This window comes from Notechis scutatus, chromosome 1 (genome assembly GCF_049901735.1).
Source record: "Notechis scutatus isolate UNSWTSFEM ecotype Mainland chromosome 1, rNotScu1.2, whole genome shotgun sequence".
NCBI lineage: Eukaryota > Metazoa > Chordata > Lepidosauria > Squamata > Elapidae > Notechis > Notechis scutatus.
This window is the reverse complement of record NC_142009.1, coordinates 328,720,568-328,735,533: the sequence shown is the minus strand read 5'-3', so window position 1 is coordinate 328,735,533 and position 14,966 is coordinate 328,720,568. Positions and strand designations below refer to the sequence as shown.

General features: G+C 41.6%; 1 protein-coding gene across 27 annotated transcripts in view; it reads left to right on the top strand.

Annotated features, from left to right (window-relative positions):
• The window catches only part of GATAD2A (GATA zinc finger domain containing 2A), a 106,161-nt gene that overhangs the window by 37,731 nt on the left and 53,464 nt on the right, over positions 1-14,966 (top strand). The window contains exon 1 of one of the 27 annotated variants that reach the window (XM_087952668.1): positions 12,301-12,754. The exons of 21 other annotated variants lie outside the window; for them this stretch is intronic. The gene's annotated coding sequence lies outside the window, so the exon portion shown is untranslated. Of the gene's footprint in view, positions 1-12,300; positions 12,755-14,966 lie in introns of those variants that run through there. 5 more of the 27 variants (XM_087952672.1, XM_087952660.1, XM_087952653.1 and 2 more) reach the window with 5 other exon arrangements.

Genomic DNA, 14,966 nt, shown 5'->3' with positions numbered 1-14,966 from the left:
AAGAATTACAATGAGCTAGCATGGCTGGCTCAGGATTTCTGGGAATTGCCCACATCTGCCTTTCCTCTTTAGAAGAAACTTCTGCTGTTGCCAGATACCTGGAGAGTCTATCCTAATCCATGAAAGTTCACTGAGTGACACCAGACCAATTTTGTTCTCTCAGCCCCAACCTATTTAACACGGGTTTTTTTTGTGAGGGGGTGGGCAAACACAAATTGCCGTATTAAACAGTCTTGAGCTCCTAAAAAAAACCATGGGGTATAAAATCAATATAGAGGGTTATTGTTGTACAAGCCAAGTAGAGATTCATATATGGACTTTTTCATATTAGCAAGATAAGGAAACCCCACTTATCCAAGTTTTTTTTAAGCATCTTCTCCTTTTAAGTCAAGCTTACTTCATTATCTGCCGTCAGGAAACAAACTTCTAGGGCCTTTGTAGCAGCAGCCACAGCAGCAGATATTCTTACAATCCAGGATTTTGCATTTAATATGGCAGAACAAATACAGTATAAATATTAACCTCTGAAATTTGGGGGAGCTGACTAGGCCTCAGTTTGTACATACTCTAAATTTACCACAAGGTCCCCACTAATGATTTTTGTGAAAAAATTTAAATGGGGACTCCTTGCTGCTGTCACTAGATAAACTAGGAAAGCAACCAAAGAAATAAATATACAAGTATTCTCAACTTACGACCATAATTGAGCCCAACGTTTCTGTTGCTTAATGAGACAAGAGTTTTGCCCCATTTCATGACCTTTCTTGCCACAGTTGTTTGTTTATTTATCAAGTTTATTGGCCGCCGGTCTTAACCACAAGGTAACTCTGGGCTGCTAAACAATAATAAAAGTGAATCACCACAGTTGTTAAATTAGTAATATGGTTGTTAGGCGAATCTGGCTTTCCCACTCTCTTTAGAATAGAATAGAGTGAACGAGCTGCAAGGGATTTGGAGGTCTTCTAGTCCAGTCCCCTGTCAAGCAGGAAATCCTATAACATTTCAGATACCATAAGTGACTATCTAGATCAGGGGTCTCCAACCTTGGCAACTTTAAGACTTGTGGACTTCAACTCCCAGAGTTCCTCAGCCAGCAAAGCTGGCTGAGGAATTCTGGGAGTTGAAGTCCACAAGTCTTAAAATCGCCAAGGTTGGAGACCCTGCTCTAGACCAGTGATGGTGAACCTTTTCGGCACTGAGTGCCCAAACCGGAAACGCGCATGCATGCAGGCTGGAGCGCCGGAAACCCGAAGACCAGCTGGCCAGTGTGCATGCATGCGCTGGCCAGCTGGTCTTTGCGTGCGCTGGAGCGCCAGAAACCCGAAAACCAGCTGGCGACAGTGCGTGTGCCCACAGAGAGTGGGTTCTATTGGTTAATTGTCCTCACTGTTAAGAAGTTTCCCTTTAATGCCAGGTTGCTTTTGTCCTTGATTTGTTTCCATCCATTGTTTCTTGTCCTGCCTAGAGGTCTTTGGAGAATAATTTGACTCCCTCTTTTTTGTGTATCATTTTTTTTCTTTAGACCAGCCAAACCCAAATCCTGCAGCCTTTCTTCATGTTTTAGTCGCTTTGCTTGTCCAATGCTTGCAAAAGTTGATCACATGACCCTAGTACGCTGCAACCGTCATAAATGAGTCAGTTGCCAAGCATCTGAATTTTGATCATGTGACCTAGGGATGTTGCAGTGGTTCTGAGTATGAAAAATGCCCATAGCTTTTTCAGTAGCATAACTTCAGACAATCACTAAACAAATTTTGTAAGTCGATGACTACTTGTATTCTGTGGACGTCCAGAGGGGAAAAATTTACATTGAATTAGCACAAGTCAGATACATGGGGTATATGTGTCTATTTTGTTGTGCTGTTGATAGTCTCAGTACGTATAGAGAAGACCATCACTTACAGCAGACAACTTGTGCATTGTAGCCAGACAATAGGTACTTGCTTGGGAGTGGTATTCAGCAGTCTAATTAATTAAAATCCAGTAAATGAACTGTAGTTATTAGTTTTAATTCACAAGAAATTTGTTCAGGAATGTGTCCGTTGATTTGTTTATTTCACTGCTTGGAGAGATTCCCCCAAATGGATATTTCCTGGCAAGCAGCTTTTTACTGCCATATGATTGATTTAAATATTTTCTTTCCCCCTTCCTTCCTTTTCAATTTTTTGTTTTGTTTTTGCAGTGAGTCAAGTGACTTCTTCCTGTGTCGTCTGTTTATAGGATACTGTGAGAGAAGGGGAAGATCTGACATTTTAGGATGAAAGTGTGCAGGTTGGTGATGGTGTTAATGGCCGTGAGGAAACTTTTGTATTAAAAGAAAGGAGTGCAGCTTGGTTGACACTCTAGGCCTGAAGCAGCGGGTGTGGCTTTTGCTATATTAAGTCCTGGGCTGGTGCCAGCATAGTCTTGCAATGTCCATTTAAAGGCCTTGTCTCACGTAATGGATCCAGGCTGGCTTTCTGTAAAACCTTGGAATTTTATTATAGTTTATCCATATAATATTTGAATGGCATCACTCTAGTTTTTCTGTACTTCTCAGGGATTGGATAATAATTATTAAATAATCCCTATGAAATAAGACAATCAAGAAAGGATTTTAGGTGGAAAAAAAGATGTATCAAAAGCAAGCAGTTACAGTCAGTACCTAAAATAAAATTTGCTGAAATTAATTCCCCTTACAAGAGGGAAAGTCTTAACTAATCAGCAGAAGAGCTTCCGGAGCCATGGAATTGTACAGTTTAGATCAGGGGTCTCCAACCTTGGCAATTTTAAGAATTGTGGACTTCAACTCCCATAATTCCTCAGCCAGATGAGATTATCAAGGATCTACTGTATGTCTTGTCCCTTTGATCTGTGATCAGTTGGATCACAGATAGCTTTTCTGTCAGATGTTACAAGACCAAGCAGGGTGTTAAGGAAGTGATTCCCTAAAATTATGCTGTCTTTTAGAGTTTCTAAATGAATCGCTTATACACTGAAAGAGTCGCAAAGCGATAACTAGATTGCAGGATTGGTGTGAATGATGGAATCTCCTGCCAACAATGCTGACTGCCATTTGAATGGTATTAGGCGAAGCATCAGACTAGGCTAGGGAAAAAGGGCAGGTTGAAATTTACCCTCTCCGTGTCACTAAGGTGATGTTAAGTCAAGGGTTTTCTTGGATTAACCTACCCTGTTTCTCCAACAATACGGCCTCCCCCAATAGGAAGTCCCAGCATGTTTTATAGGCATGAAATGAAATTAAGCCCCTCCCCCCAAATTAAAAAGACAGCCTAGCCATTTTTTCGGGGCTCAAAAAAAAATAAGACCCAGCCTTATTATATGAGAAACACGGTACCTCCCCAGGCCTTTGTGGTATAATGGTCAGAGTAGAATCGTTCCCTATGTTGCAGTAGTCATATACTTTGGAATATAATGTCCTTATTAATGGTCAGGAATGTTGGGTCTTGCATATTCAAAACATAAGAAAGGCCTTGACCCAAAGGTGCTTTTTCAAGAGGCCACTGGACTTTCTGGTTTTCCTTTGAAGACGTTTCACTTCTCATCCAAGAAGCTTCTTCAGCTCTGACTGGATGGCGTGGAATGGAAGGACCAGCTGTCAACAAGGAGTATAAATCCTTCCATTCCAAACCATCCAGTCAGAGCTGAAGAAGTTTTTTTGGATGAAAAACGAAACGTCTTCAAAGAAAAACCTGAAAGTCCAATTGCCTCTTGGAAAAAACAAAGCACCTTTGGGACAACCATGACCGGAATGACTGAGAATCTCTATAGACAGATAATCCTTGACTTACAACCATTTGCTTAGCAACTATTTGAAGGTACAGTGGGCACTGAAAAAAGTGACTTATGACTGGTCCTCGCACTAATGACTGTTGCAGCATCCCTACAAATCATGTTATCAAAATTCGGGTGCTTGGCAGCTGGCATTTATTTTCAAGGCTGGCAGTGTTCTAATCGTCATTTGTGACCTTCCCAGCTGGCTTCCAACAAGCAAACTCAATGTGGAGAGCCGGATTTATTAAGAACCTCATGATTCACTTAACAATTGCAGTGATCCGCTTAACAACTGGCAGAAAAGGACACAAAATTGGGTGCTACTCACATAACTGCTTTGTTTAACCATGGAAATTTTGCTCCTAATTGTGGTTGTAAGTTGAGGATTATCTATAGTGTTGGCGCATGGGTTTCAAATCCCTACCTCAGCTACAAAGCTCAGTGGCCTAATTTACATCAGTTATTTCTCAACCCTAGCAAATTTAAGGTGTGTAGACTGCAACTTCCAAAATACCAAAGCCAGCATTTTTCCCCCCTGTTATTTGTTACATACTGTTGTTATTTGAACATAATGTCCTGAGTTGCATGTCAGATGGACAACTGTATACATTGAGTTAGTGAATGAATGAAACAATCCTTTCAGGAATGTGATGGTGGTGATAATGAGAGTTTTGCTTTATTCTTTTTCCTAAGGAAGTTCAGAATGATAAAAAAGGGGGGGTAATAAAGTAGTCTGCACTATTATCTCAATCTAGTTAGGTTCCTCTTAGAATATTAGCAGAGTATGCTTATTTGTACTTTATGAATGGTGAATCTTGTAGCACATGTGGCCTTTGGCTATCTGGAAATATTTCCTTCACTGTTTTTTAAAGCTCCTAGTCCCAAAAACATACTTGAAAATTATTCTTGTGTTTTCTGTGACAGCTTAGTGAACTTCTAAATCCATCCATCCATCCCATCTGAGAACAGCTTTACTAAATCAGACCAAGAGCTCATCTAGTCCACCCCTTTTGCTTCCTAGAAGTGGAGTACTGATTTAGCAAATGTCTCTCAAGTATGCTTTTTTCAAAAGGCAAACGGACTTTGTTTTTTTTCCCTTGAGGAAGACATTTTGCTTCTCATCCAAAGAAGATTCTTCAGTTCTGAATGGAAGTAGTTTCTTGCATGAGAAGCGAAATAAGTATCTTCCTTGCGTGGAACCATCCCCTGCCCCCACACTACCACCACCGGTCTGCAAAGCTTGGGGAACTCTGATTTTGATGGTTAGCCAACATGTTCACCTAAAAAACCAGATTCCAAACAACAGAAAGGGAAGCCTGCAATCTTCACATCATATTGGGCAGTTTTACTGGCCATTTTCTGCTCCTTCAGGCATTCAAGGCAAATTGCAACAGTAGAGAATACGTGACATTCAAATTAATACAGAGTCCTCGACTTACAGCAGTTCATTTAGTAACTGTTCAAAGTTACATTGGCACTGAAAAAAGCGACCCATGACCCTTTTTTCACCCTTATGACCGTTGCAGCATCCCCATGGTCAGTCACCCTGATCAAAAATCAGATACTTGGCAACCAACTCCTATTTATGACAGTTTCAGTGTCCTGAGGCCACGTGCTCTCCCTTTGCGACCTTCTGACAAGCAAAGTCAATGGGGAAGCCAGATTCACTTTGCAGCCGTTGTACTAATTTCACTGCAGTGATTCACTGAACAACTGTGATAAGAAAGGTCACAAAGTAGGGCAAAATTCACTTAACTGTTTTGCTGAGCGACAGAAATTTTGGGTTCAATTGTGGTCTTAAGTTGGGGAAATCAACTCACAGATCACAAAGGACTAGTGATGTAAATGAGTGCCTGCTAGCAGTTGAAGTTCTGCTTTTACTCATTAATTTCAATAGTAGTGATTTCTTGAGGTTAATGAATAATTACATTAAAGAAATGCTCGAAGTGCTTCCTGTTTTTTTTGAAATTACAACAGCCTTGGAAAGTGAACAGGTATTCCTCCTCCTTGCATTGGCGATGAAATGCGGGTTTAATGATCATATCATATGGGACAAAATTCCATCTCTTAATACGATATGACCAGTTTTCTGCTTTAAAGAAATCTATATCCATTTCTTCATACAATGTATAATCATAAATTGATGTTTTTTAAATATCTGAATGAAACGTTTCAACTATTGTTGATTTTCTTCAGCTGTATTGAATGAATGAAATTAAGTGCCGTGTTTAATGCCACTTGCTATATAAGTATCTCTGAACAAGCTAAAGTGTTTAAAGTAGATGTTGGACTAAGATACTGCTAAGAACTAACTTAAAAACTACATTTTTCTCATGAAATTTCATGGAAAACTTTAGACTATATTGGGTTGCAATGTGTGTGTGTGGATAAGTCTATTTAGCAGTAAGACCCACTGGCTGAGTGGGGCTAATTTTCATGAAATAAAACAGGTACATGTTTTCATTTTTAATGTGAATTAAGCTGCTTTGTTAAAACAAATTCCAAGCTTATTCTGACACTTTTATCTGAAAATGTGCTCTGCAATTATTTTTGGAACTTCCCAGTCCAAGTGATAATACATCTGGTTCTTGTGTTGCCTGCAAAATAACAGCTTTAAAATGAACAAAAACAAACAAAAATTACAGAACATTTGCAGCGAAAGGTTTTTTTGTAGAACTGTCTGCCCCTTCAACAATTTTCAGTGTTCATTGAGGTAGGGATCCTATATAAAGACTGCCAGTACACCACATTTTATAGACTGAACTGTTTGCCAGACTCCTTCAGTAGAAGGTGCAATGTCCTATCGCATCTTTGCCAAATAAAATGCTTCCACGTGGCTACAGCCTTGATATCTGGGGTACAAAGATAAGGATATCCACTAGATGGCAATCAGTGTTACATCTTCTGTTTCTTTGCTGCCATCTTGTGGTGGTCACAATTTATGTATCCTTAACATACTGATAGAGGGATGCAGTGGTTCAGTGGCTAAGACGCTGAGCTTGTCGATCAGAAAGGTTGGCAGTTCGAATCCCTAGCACTGGGTAACGGAGTGAGTTCCCGTTACTTGTCTCAGCTTCTGCCAACCTAGCCGTTTGAAAGCAGGTAAAAATGCAAGTAGAAAAATAGGGACCACTTTGGTGGGAAGGTAACAGCGTTCTGTGCGCCTTCGGCGTTTAGTCATGCCAGCCACATGACCTCGGAGACGTCTTCGGACAGTGTTAGCTATTTGGTTTTGTAATGGAGGTGAGCACCGTTCCCTAGAGCCGGAAACGACTAACATGTATGTGCGAGGGGAAACTTTAACATACTAATAACTGTATAACTAATACGTTTAACATACTAATAACTGAGGATGTCTGAATCATTTTGAAACAGATTGCAAGTTAGTTCTCGTTACAACTATTTGGTGACTTTGCTGGGTATGATAGACTCCATAATAGAAAAAAAATATCAATATTTAATCTTGCACATTATAACGGCAGCTAGAATAAGTTATGCTCAAAATTGGAAACTGTCTATTGTCCCTTCAGAGGAGATGGTCATTAAAAAAATTCACGAGTGTGCAGAGATAGACAGCCTAACCAAATTACTAAAAAAACAACAAAGATAGTGAATACTACAAAGTTTGGAACTGTTGGTACGAATGGTTAAAGAAAAAAGAACATTTGACAACTGAATAAGTTATGAAACTATGAAGGACGTGCGTTTAATCATAAAGTATTCTGTGAAATTAAAACATTAAAAGAACGAGGAAGGTATTGTAACAAGGCAGATCACGTCAATGTTATGGGATAAAAGAAAAAAAGAAAAGAAAAATGTAGCCAATGCTCAATACCTGCTGCAAAATGTATATACGTATATATATATATTTGTTTATATGTTTGTTTGTTTCTTCTTAAATGTTTTAAATATATGGAACTTAAATAAACTTTATTTAAAGAAAAAAAATTCAGATGCCTAGCAGCTGGCATGTATTTCTGACAGTTGCAGTGTCCTGGGGTCATGTGATTATCTTTTGCAACCTTCTGACAAGCAAAGTCCATGGGCAAGCCAGATTCACCTAACCTTGTTACTTACTTCACAGCTGTGGCAAATCACTTAACAGCTGTGGCAAGAAAAGTTACAAAATGGGGCAAAATCGCAGCTGTCTTGCTTAGCAAAGAAATCTTAGGCTCAGTTGTAAATCAAGGACTACCTATACTAGCAGCCAAACTGAAAAAAAACATGAGTGAGCAATAATCCAATTCCACTCACTAAAGCAGGGGTCTCCAACCTTGGCAACTTTTTAAGACTTGTGGACTTCAGCTCCCAGAATTCCTCAGTCAGCTTGGCACTAAAGGGCACAAGGAAAAAGCTGATTGAAGTTAACACCCAGGTGTCTATCAAGACTCTGAATCATCCAGGTCATAGTTGTCCCAAAGGTGTTTTTTTTTTCCTTCTAAAAGGCAACTGGACATTCCTTGTTTTTTCTTTGAAAACGTTTTGTGTCTCATTCAGTTCTCCTGAGAACTGTAGAAGCTTCTTAGATAAAAAGCAAAACGTTTTCAAAGGAAAAACAAAAAACAAAGTCCAGATACATTTTGGAAAAAAGCATCTTTGGGATTAAGACCCAGGTTTTTTTATATGACAAACCTATCCTGAATCTAAACAATGGTCTAAGCCAGGTAAATATTTTCATTATTGGCTTGCTTTGTGATTGCAACTTTTATTCCAGAATCTTCACTTTCCGCACAGTTAGTCTATCTCTGAACTATCCACCACACAAATCTACTTAGGAGCAGGGGTAGGATTCAACCAGGGGTGGGATTCTACCAGTTCGCACCGATTCGCTAGAACCGGTTGTTAACATTCTAAGCAGTTCGGAGAACTGGTTGTTAGAAGAAATTACTGGCCTAATCCTGTAAGGAAGGCAGGAAGGAAACATTCTGGTGTTGCTTACAGAAACTGCCTCTCCGTTAACTCTTATTACATTCTTGGCAAGACTAGACTTCCTGTCTCAGGAACTTCTCTGGAGTTTTTTTCCCCCCTCCTTTGCTGGCACTTTGCTTGTGTGGAGTGACCATTCAAAGTTACAACGACACTGAAAAAAGTTACTTATGACTGTTTTTCACACTTATGACTGTTGCACCACCCCCACAGTCATGAGAGGCCAGGTGAGGCGATGTGAGTGATATTGAGTTGGCCACGCCCAGCCAATAACATGACCTTCAAGCCATGTCCACCCAGTCACATTACCACCAAGCCACGCCCACCAACTAAGCCACGCCCACCAACTAAGCCATGCCTACAGAGCCAGTTGTTAAAAAAAGTTGAATCCCACCCCTGCTTAGGAGCAACACTAGCTGCCTAAGGTCTTTTCCTGCAGCAACATACGTTGTGTGATCCTCAGCCTGTTGAGGTTCTCTCCTGCAGATCGAGAGGCTTTTTGGGATCTTCCTGATCAGAATCCAGGGCCTTGGGGTTCTGTACAAACAGGAACCAATTCCTCCTCCCTGCTGTGCTGGGCCTGTATAATTAAAATAACCTTTTAAAAAACCTGGAAAGGGTGGGGTGTGGGCCCAAGCTGTACCCTTGCAACAAAATACTGGAAAAGGTTGCAGACAGAGCAGGCAAGAAACTTTTAATGTGGAAGTTCGTGGTAAAACTACGAGCTGAACTCAAATGAAAAACAGGTCTTTAACTTCCTTAATCAGAAAGTCCTTGAAAACACCTCCAACTTTCTTCTACTGGTGTGTTTCACAAAGAAATTGCAACCTATCATTAAATCTGGATCGAGTCTTTCAAAACAAACAGGGAATAAAAATGATCTGTGTTCATTGCGGCTGTTTACATCATAAGAAATATTCCCTCAAAGTTATGAGTAATTTCCAAATGCTGTTTTCCCTGCATAAACCTCCCTCCCTCATTCTGCCATTAGGAACAGTCCGATAGGTATAAAAACAGCTATGTGTGAACAGCAGTTTTCTGAAAACTTAGGCCGCAGACGTTCCATATTTGTACTTCGGCAGTTGAAGTTGAAAAATCAGAAAATAAAGATCAGGTAAGAGCCCAGGTGGGCAAACACATCAGCAGACAGAACCGGTTCTATGTCTGCTGCTCTTCAGAACTACCGGTTCTACAGAGGTGGACAGAACCGGTAGAAAACCACCCCTGCCCAAAGGCATCAACCAGTCACCGCAAGGAATTGAATACAGGTAGTCCTCGACCAAAATTGAACCCAAAATTGATGTTGCTAAGTGAGACATTTGTTAAGTGAGTTTTGTCCCATTTTACGACCATTCTTAGCGCAGTTGTTAAGTCTGAATCTGGCTTCCCCATTGACTTTGCTTGTCAAAAGGCTACAAAAGGTGATCGCATGACTCCAGGATGCTGCAACTGTCATAAATAAGAGTCAGCTGCCGAGCGTCTGAATTTTGATCACATGACAATGGGGATCATGTGGTAAGTATGAAAAACGGTCATAAATCCCTTTTTTAAAGTGTTGGCGTAACTTGGAACCGTTGTAAAGTCGAGCGCTACCTGTATTACAGCATACTATTATATGCTTAACTTATTTTTAGCAGGTTGATGTGTTAGTGTAGTTCAGAAATAGTCATTGTTTTATAGTAGTCTGTCTCTATCAAATCACAGAAGTGGCCGCCTCTGTCACAACCTGTTTGTGAGGCTTTCTGAGTCATCTGGTTGTTTACTTTGTGGGGGGGGGGGAAGTAGGATGTGGGTTTCAGTCTGATAGAGCAGGAGTGGTCTTTTTATCAGTTCTTGCACAAGGAGGCATCCTCGTGAAGCCTCCATGTTCAGAAGCAGTCTCTCTAATAATATCAGCTGCCCCAGAACAAATGGCGGGCAGGGTGGGGGAAATCCTTGTGATTTGTCATGGTTTAGTGTGGCCTTTTGTCTAGCTATTGTTGAAAATTGTACACTGGATGAAACAGACCAAGTTGTGTTAGTAGGCATGGGGACTTTTAAAGGGCACTGGAAGATCCCTTCATTTATAGTGTTTCCCATCTTTATGATGTGTGGAATTCAACTCTCAAAATTCCCCAGCTGACAATACCGGCTGGGGAATTCTGGGAGTTGGAGTCCACACACTTTAAAGGAAATTTAAGAGCAAGAAACACTGAAGAAGAAGATCCCAAACTTGTCCACTGACGTTGTCTCTTACTGAAGACACACATCTTGGTGGCTTTGTAAAGACAAATGAGCTCCGGACAATGAGCCCCAAGTTACCTTTAATTCAGCATTCAGATCTTGCATCTTCCGGATCTCTCGTTTCGACACTTCTGCGGATGATGCTCCCAAAATTCAGCAACTTGCCAGATGTATGTTTACTTCCCCCCCCCTTTTTTTTTTCAAATGCCACAAATTTACTTAACATCCCTGAAAAGCCTCCAAAATGCCTAAAAAACCTAGCCCTACCTTCTGCAGAACCTCTACATTTCGAGGCAGTGGTCCTGGACAATTTAGAAAAGAAACGCATCCCCAGGTTTTAAAGTAGACAAAGAAGAAGAAAAAAATGCAAGTGCGATGGACAGCCTGATCTTGTGTTCCAGTGTGCGTAACTTTGTCTCTCCCTTGTAACTATTTTTCTTATTTCAACGAGAAAGTTGTAATCTTTGTTCTAAATGATCATTTCAGTAGAGTTCTGTAGCCTGGTCAGTTATTGTTTTAAAAGGGACCCTTTGTTGTTCGATGCTGCCTGCTAAATCTTCCAGTTCACCTTTTCTTTCTGCCTTGCTGTGCAATTCTTGAAGGCCTCGTCTTCTTAGTAAATGCAGCCTCTTTAGCACAATTACTTCTCTCTCTTTTTTCCCCCTCCCTCCCTCCCTCCTCTCTCTCTTTCTCTCTCTTCTCTTTCCCTCTCTTTCTCTCTTTCTATCTCTCTCTCTCTCTCTTTCTCTCTCTCTCCCCTCTCTCTCTCCCTCCCTCTCTCTCTTTCTCTCTCTCCTCTCTCTCTCTCTCTCTCTTTCTCTCTCTCTCTCTCTCCCTTTCTCTCTCTCTCCCTCTCTCTCTCCCTCCCTCTCTCTCTTTCTCTCTCTCACTCTCTTTCTCTCTCTCTCTCCCTCTCTCTTTCCCTCCTCTCTCTTTCCTCTCTCTCCCTTTCTCTCTCTCTCTCTTTCTCTCTCTCTCTCTCTTTCCCTCCCTCTCTTTCCCTCTCTCCCTTTCTCTCTCTCTCTTTCTCTCTCTCTCTCTCTTTCCTCTCTTCTCTCTCTCTCTCTCTTCTCTCTCTCTCTCTCTCTCCTCTCTCTCTTTCCCTCCCTCTCTCTTTCCCTCTCTCTCCTTTCTCTCTCTCACTCTCTTTCTCTCTCTCTCTCCCTCTCTCTCTTTCCCTCTTCTCTCTCTCTCCCTCTCTCCCTTTCTCTCTCTCACTCTCTTTTCTCTCTCTCTCCTTTCTCTCTCTCTCTTTCCCTCTCTCTCTCCTTTCTCTCTCTCTCTTTCCCTCTCTCCCTCCCTCTCTCTCTCTTTCCTCTCTCTCTCTCTCTCCCTTTCCCCTCTCTCTCTCTCTCTCTCTCTCTGTGGAGTCCTAAGGTCATTCCTGCAACTGCTCCGGAAGCGTAAGCCAGCTTAGAGGGGCAAGAGCCGGCCTCGTTTATTGGCTCCCTTAGAGGAGGAAGCTTCTTCCCGGAGTCTCTCCCTGACTTTTTTTCGGAACGCCCACTGGAAACAGCTTCCAGTCTCTGATGTGACACTTGAACGCACAGATAACCTCGTTCCACGCTGGGGTATCTCTTTTTATTTTTATTTTTCTTCTCCCCCTTCAACCATCACTTCGCCCCCAAGTGGGGAAGGGGCTCTGTTCTGAAAACCCGTGCTTGAGCCGTCTTCTTTTTCTTGGCCGCTGAGCTTTTGGAGGAGGTCGTACGCGGCGGCAGCTCTTTGCGTGAGAAGTTGACTGGAGTTCGGCAGGCTTCCCTGCCGGGAAGAGGAGGAGGAGGAGGGGAAGCTACGAAGTGGGGCAGGGCCCTGAGCCTCCACTCAGCTGGTAATTTCCTCTTCTTCGTAAGCAGCAGCAGCAGCGGCAGCAGCGTGTGGGTCAGATGAAGTCAGGGAGAGCGGAACGTCGAGCCTTGTGGGAGACACCTCTTTGTCATCCTGAGTCCCTCGGGGGGGTCTTTTCTGAGGAAACAGAATTAGGATTTCCAACTCACTCGTAGCTTCGTGTTCTGTCGTGTTCTGTTTTTCTCCGCAGCGTCTTGCGTTTGGCTCTCTTTGCTCTTGGGTGGGAGGAAGAAGCTTGGTGGTTCAACTTTTGTTTCAAAACCTTTTCTGCTTTCTGTCTCTCTTGTCGGCGTAAGCAATACTGTAACGCCGTGCCTTAAGAGACACTGATTTTGGATTTAACAGGGGGAAATGAGAGACGTTGGGCATTAATAAAAAGTAAACAATCGCTTAGAATTTATGGTAGTATTTTTTTTTTTAACCAGTTTCTATGGGGCCGCTTCCTCCGTTTCAATTTGTTTGGCTCCTACTGAAATTTTGCCGTGTGCTGCATGAGGCCAGTGGGGCAGCAGAAAAGGTTTGCCAAAGCGAGCAAAAACCTTGCCCCACCCCAGTCTTCCGCGATCAATCGCAGCAATGCATTTTGTTCCTGCCAAGGGTTTTTCAAGCTTGCCAGGGGAACCTCGAAAAGCAGGTATTCAGGTTGCTGTTGAAAACAAGGAGGAAATTTCCCAGGCTGTCGAATTCAGCACCCCGTACCAACTTCTGTAATGCATCTTTAAAAATGGGCGAGGAGTGTGATTTAATCAGGAAGTCCCCATCGTTTTAAGATAAAAGTTTATGCGGCATGAATATATTCGTTTCCAGGGTCTTTTATTTTTAGTATGTGTTAGGGAGAGTAATTAAGGCAGCTGTCTTGAAACACACACACACACACACACCCCTATATAAAGGGAGGAGGGTTTCATAGAAAGTTTGATTTGATTGCTAAAAGTTTAATTTTTGAATTGGTTTGATGGCTCCTTTTTTTCCTCATCCAAAGCAAGCAAATTATAATAAAACTTTAAAGCAAAAGTCCAGTAGTGTGGGGGGTGGGGTGGTGGTCAGCATTTTGGGTTCCACTGAATTAAATAGACAAAAGGAAAATAGAACAGGAATGTGCTTGTTATATTAAAAAAAATATCACGGAAAAAGGGTGTAGACTTTTTCATATGAACATTGTAATTTAAACAACTGATTGATTAGTCATAAGGTCTCTTCTAGTATAGGTCTACTACTCTAAATCTTAGTCATAAGGTCTACTCCACAACTGAAGGCCCTCCAGAGGTGTTGGGACTACAATTCCCAGAATCCTAAGCTGAAACGGAGCACACCAAGATGACCCCAAAATGGTGCCTTCCCTTTCCAAGCCAGAACAGTAGTGTTTGAAAATTCCGACAATTGATATTTGCATATATGGACCAAGGTTAAAGAAAAGGCATTTTTAGAGTTTTGGTGCTTTTTCCATCTTTTTTTCCAAGATACCAGGAATTGAATTTGGGGTTTTGAGCCTGCAGAGCCTCTGTTCTGCTCTTGAACCATAATATAGCATGGAGACAGTCTAACAATGTGTGACATCAAACTAAAGAATTCTCTGGGATGGAAACATTGAGAGGGATTATATAATGCAGATGAGGTTAGGGGAGGTTCTTTTGCACTCAGGAGAAATTGATTTTTGCTGTGAAATTCCTAGTAAGACCAATGCTGGGACAAGAAGTACATTTTAAATATGTAGGAATGTTTGGTTACCAAGATGACCTCTGAGTAGCTTCACCAGGTGGGCCATGCATAATTCCCAGGTTGTCAACCCAGAATGTCTATGACTAAAAGAGCTGCTAGCTTTTGGTTACTTTTAGGGTGAGGTCAGGCTGTAGTTTCAGATCCTGGGCTTCCTAGTTCAACCTCTTACCTGCTTTACAGGAGCTGCACATTTTGGATTTCCTTTGGGCATGGGACTAAGTCTGTATTTTAAAAAAACCCATTCCCAATAGAACTATAAAAAACTGGAGAAAAAAGGGGGGAGACTACAGGGAGTCCTTGACTTATGACCACAATTGAGCCCAACATTTCTGTTGCTAAGTAAGACACCTGTGGAGTATGTTTTGCCCCGTTTTATTTTTCTTGCCGCCGTTGTTAAGTGAATCGCTGCAGTTAACCTAGTAATACGGTTGTTAAATGAATCTGACTTCCCCATTGACTTTGCTGATCAGAAGGTT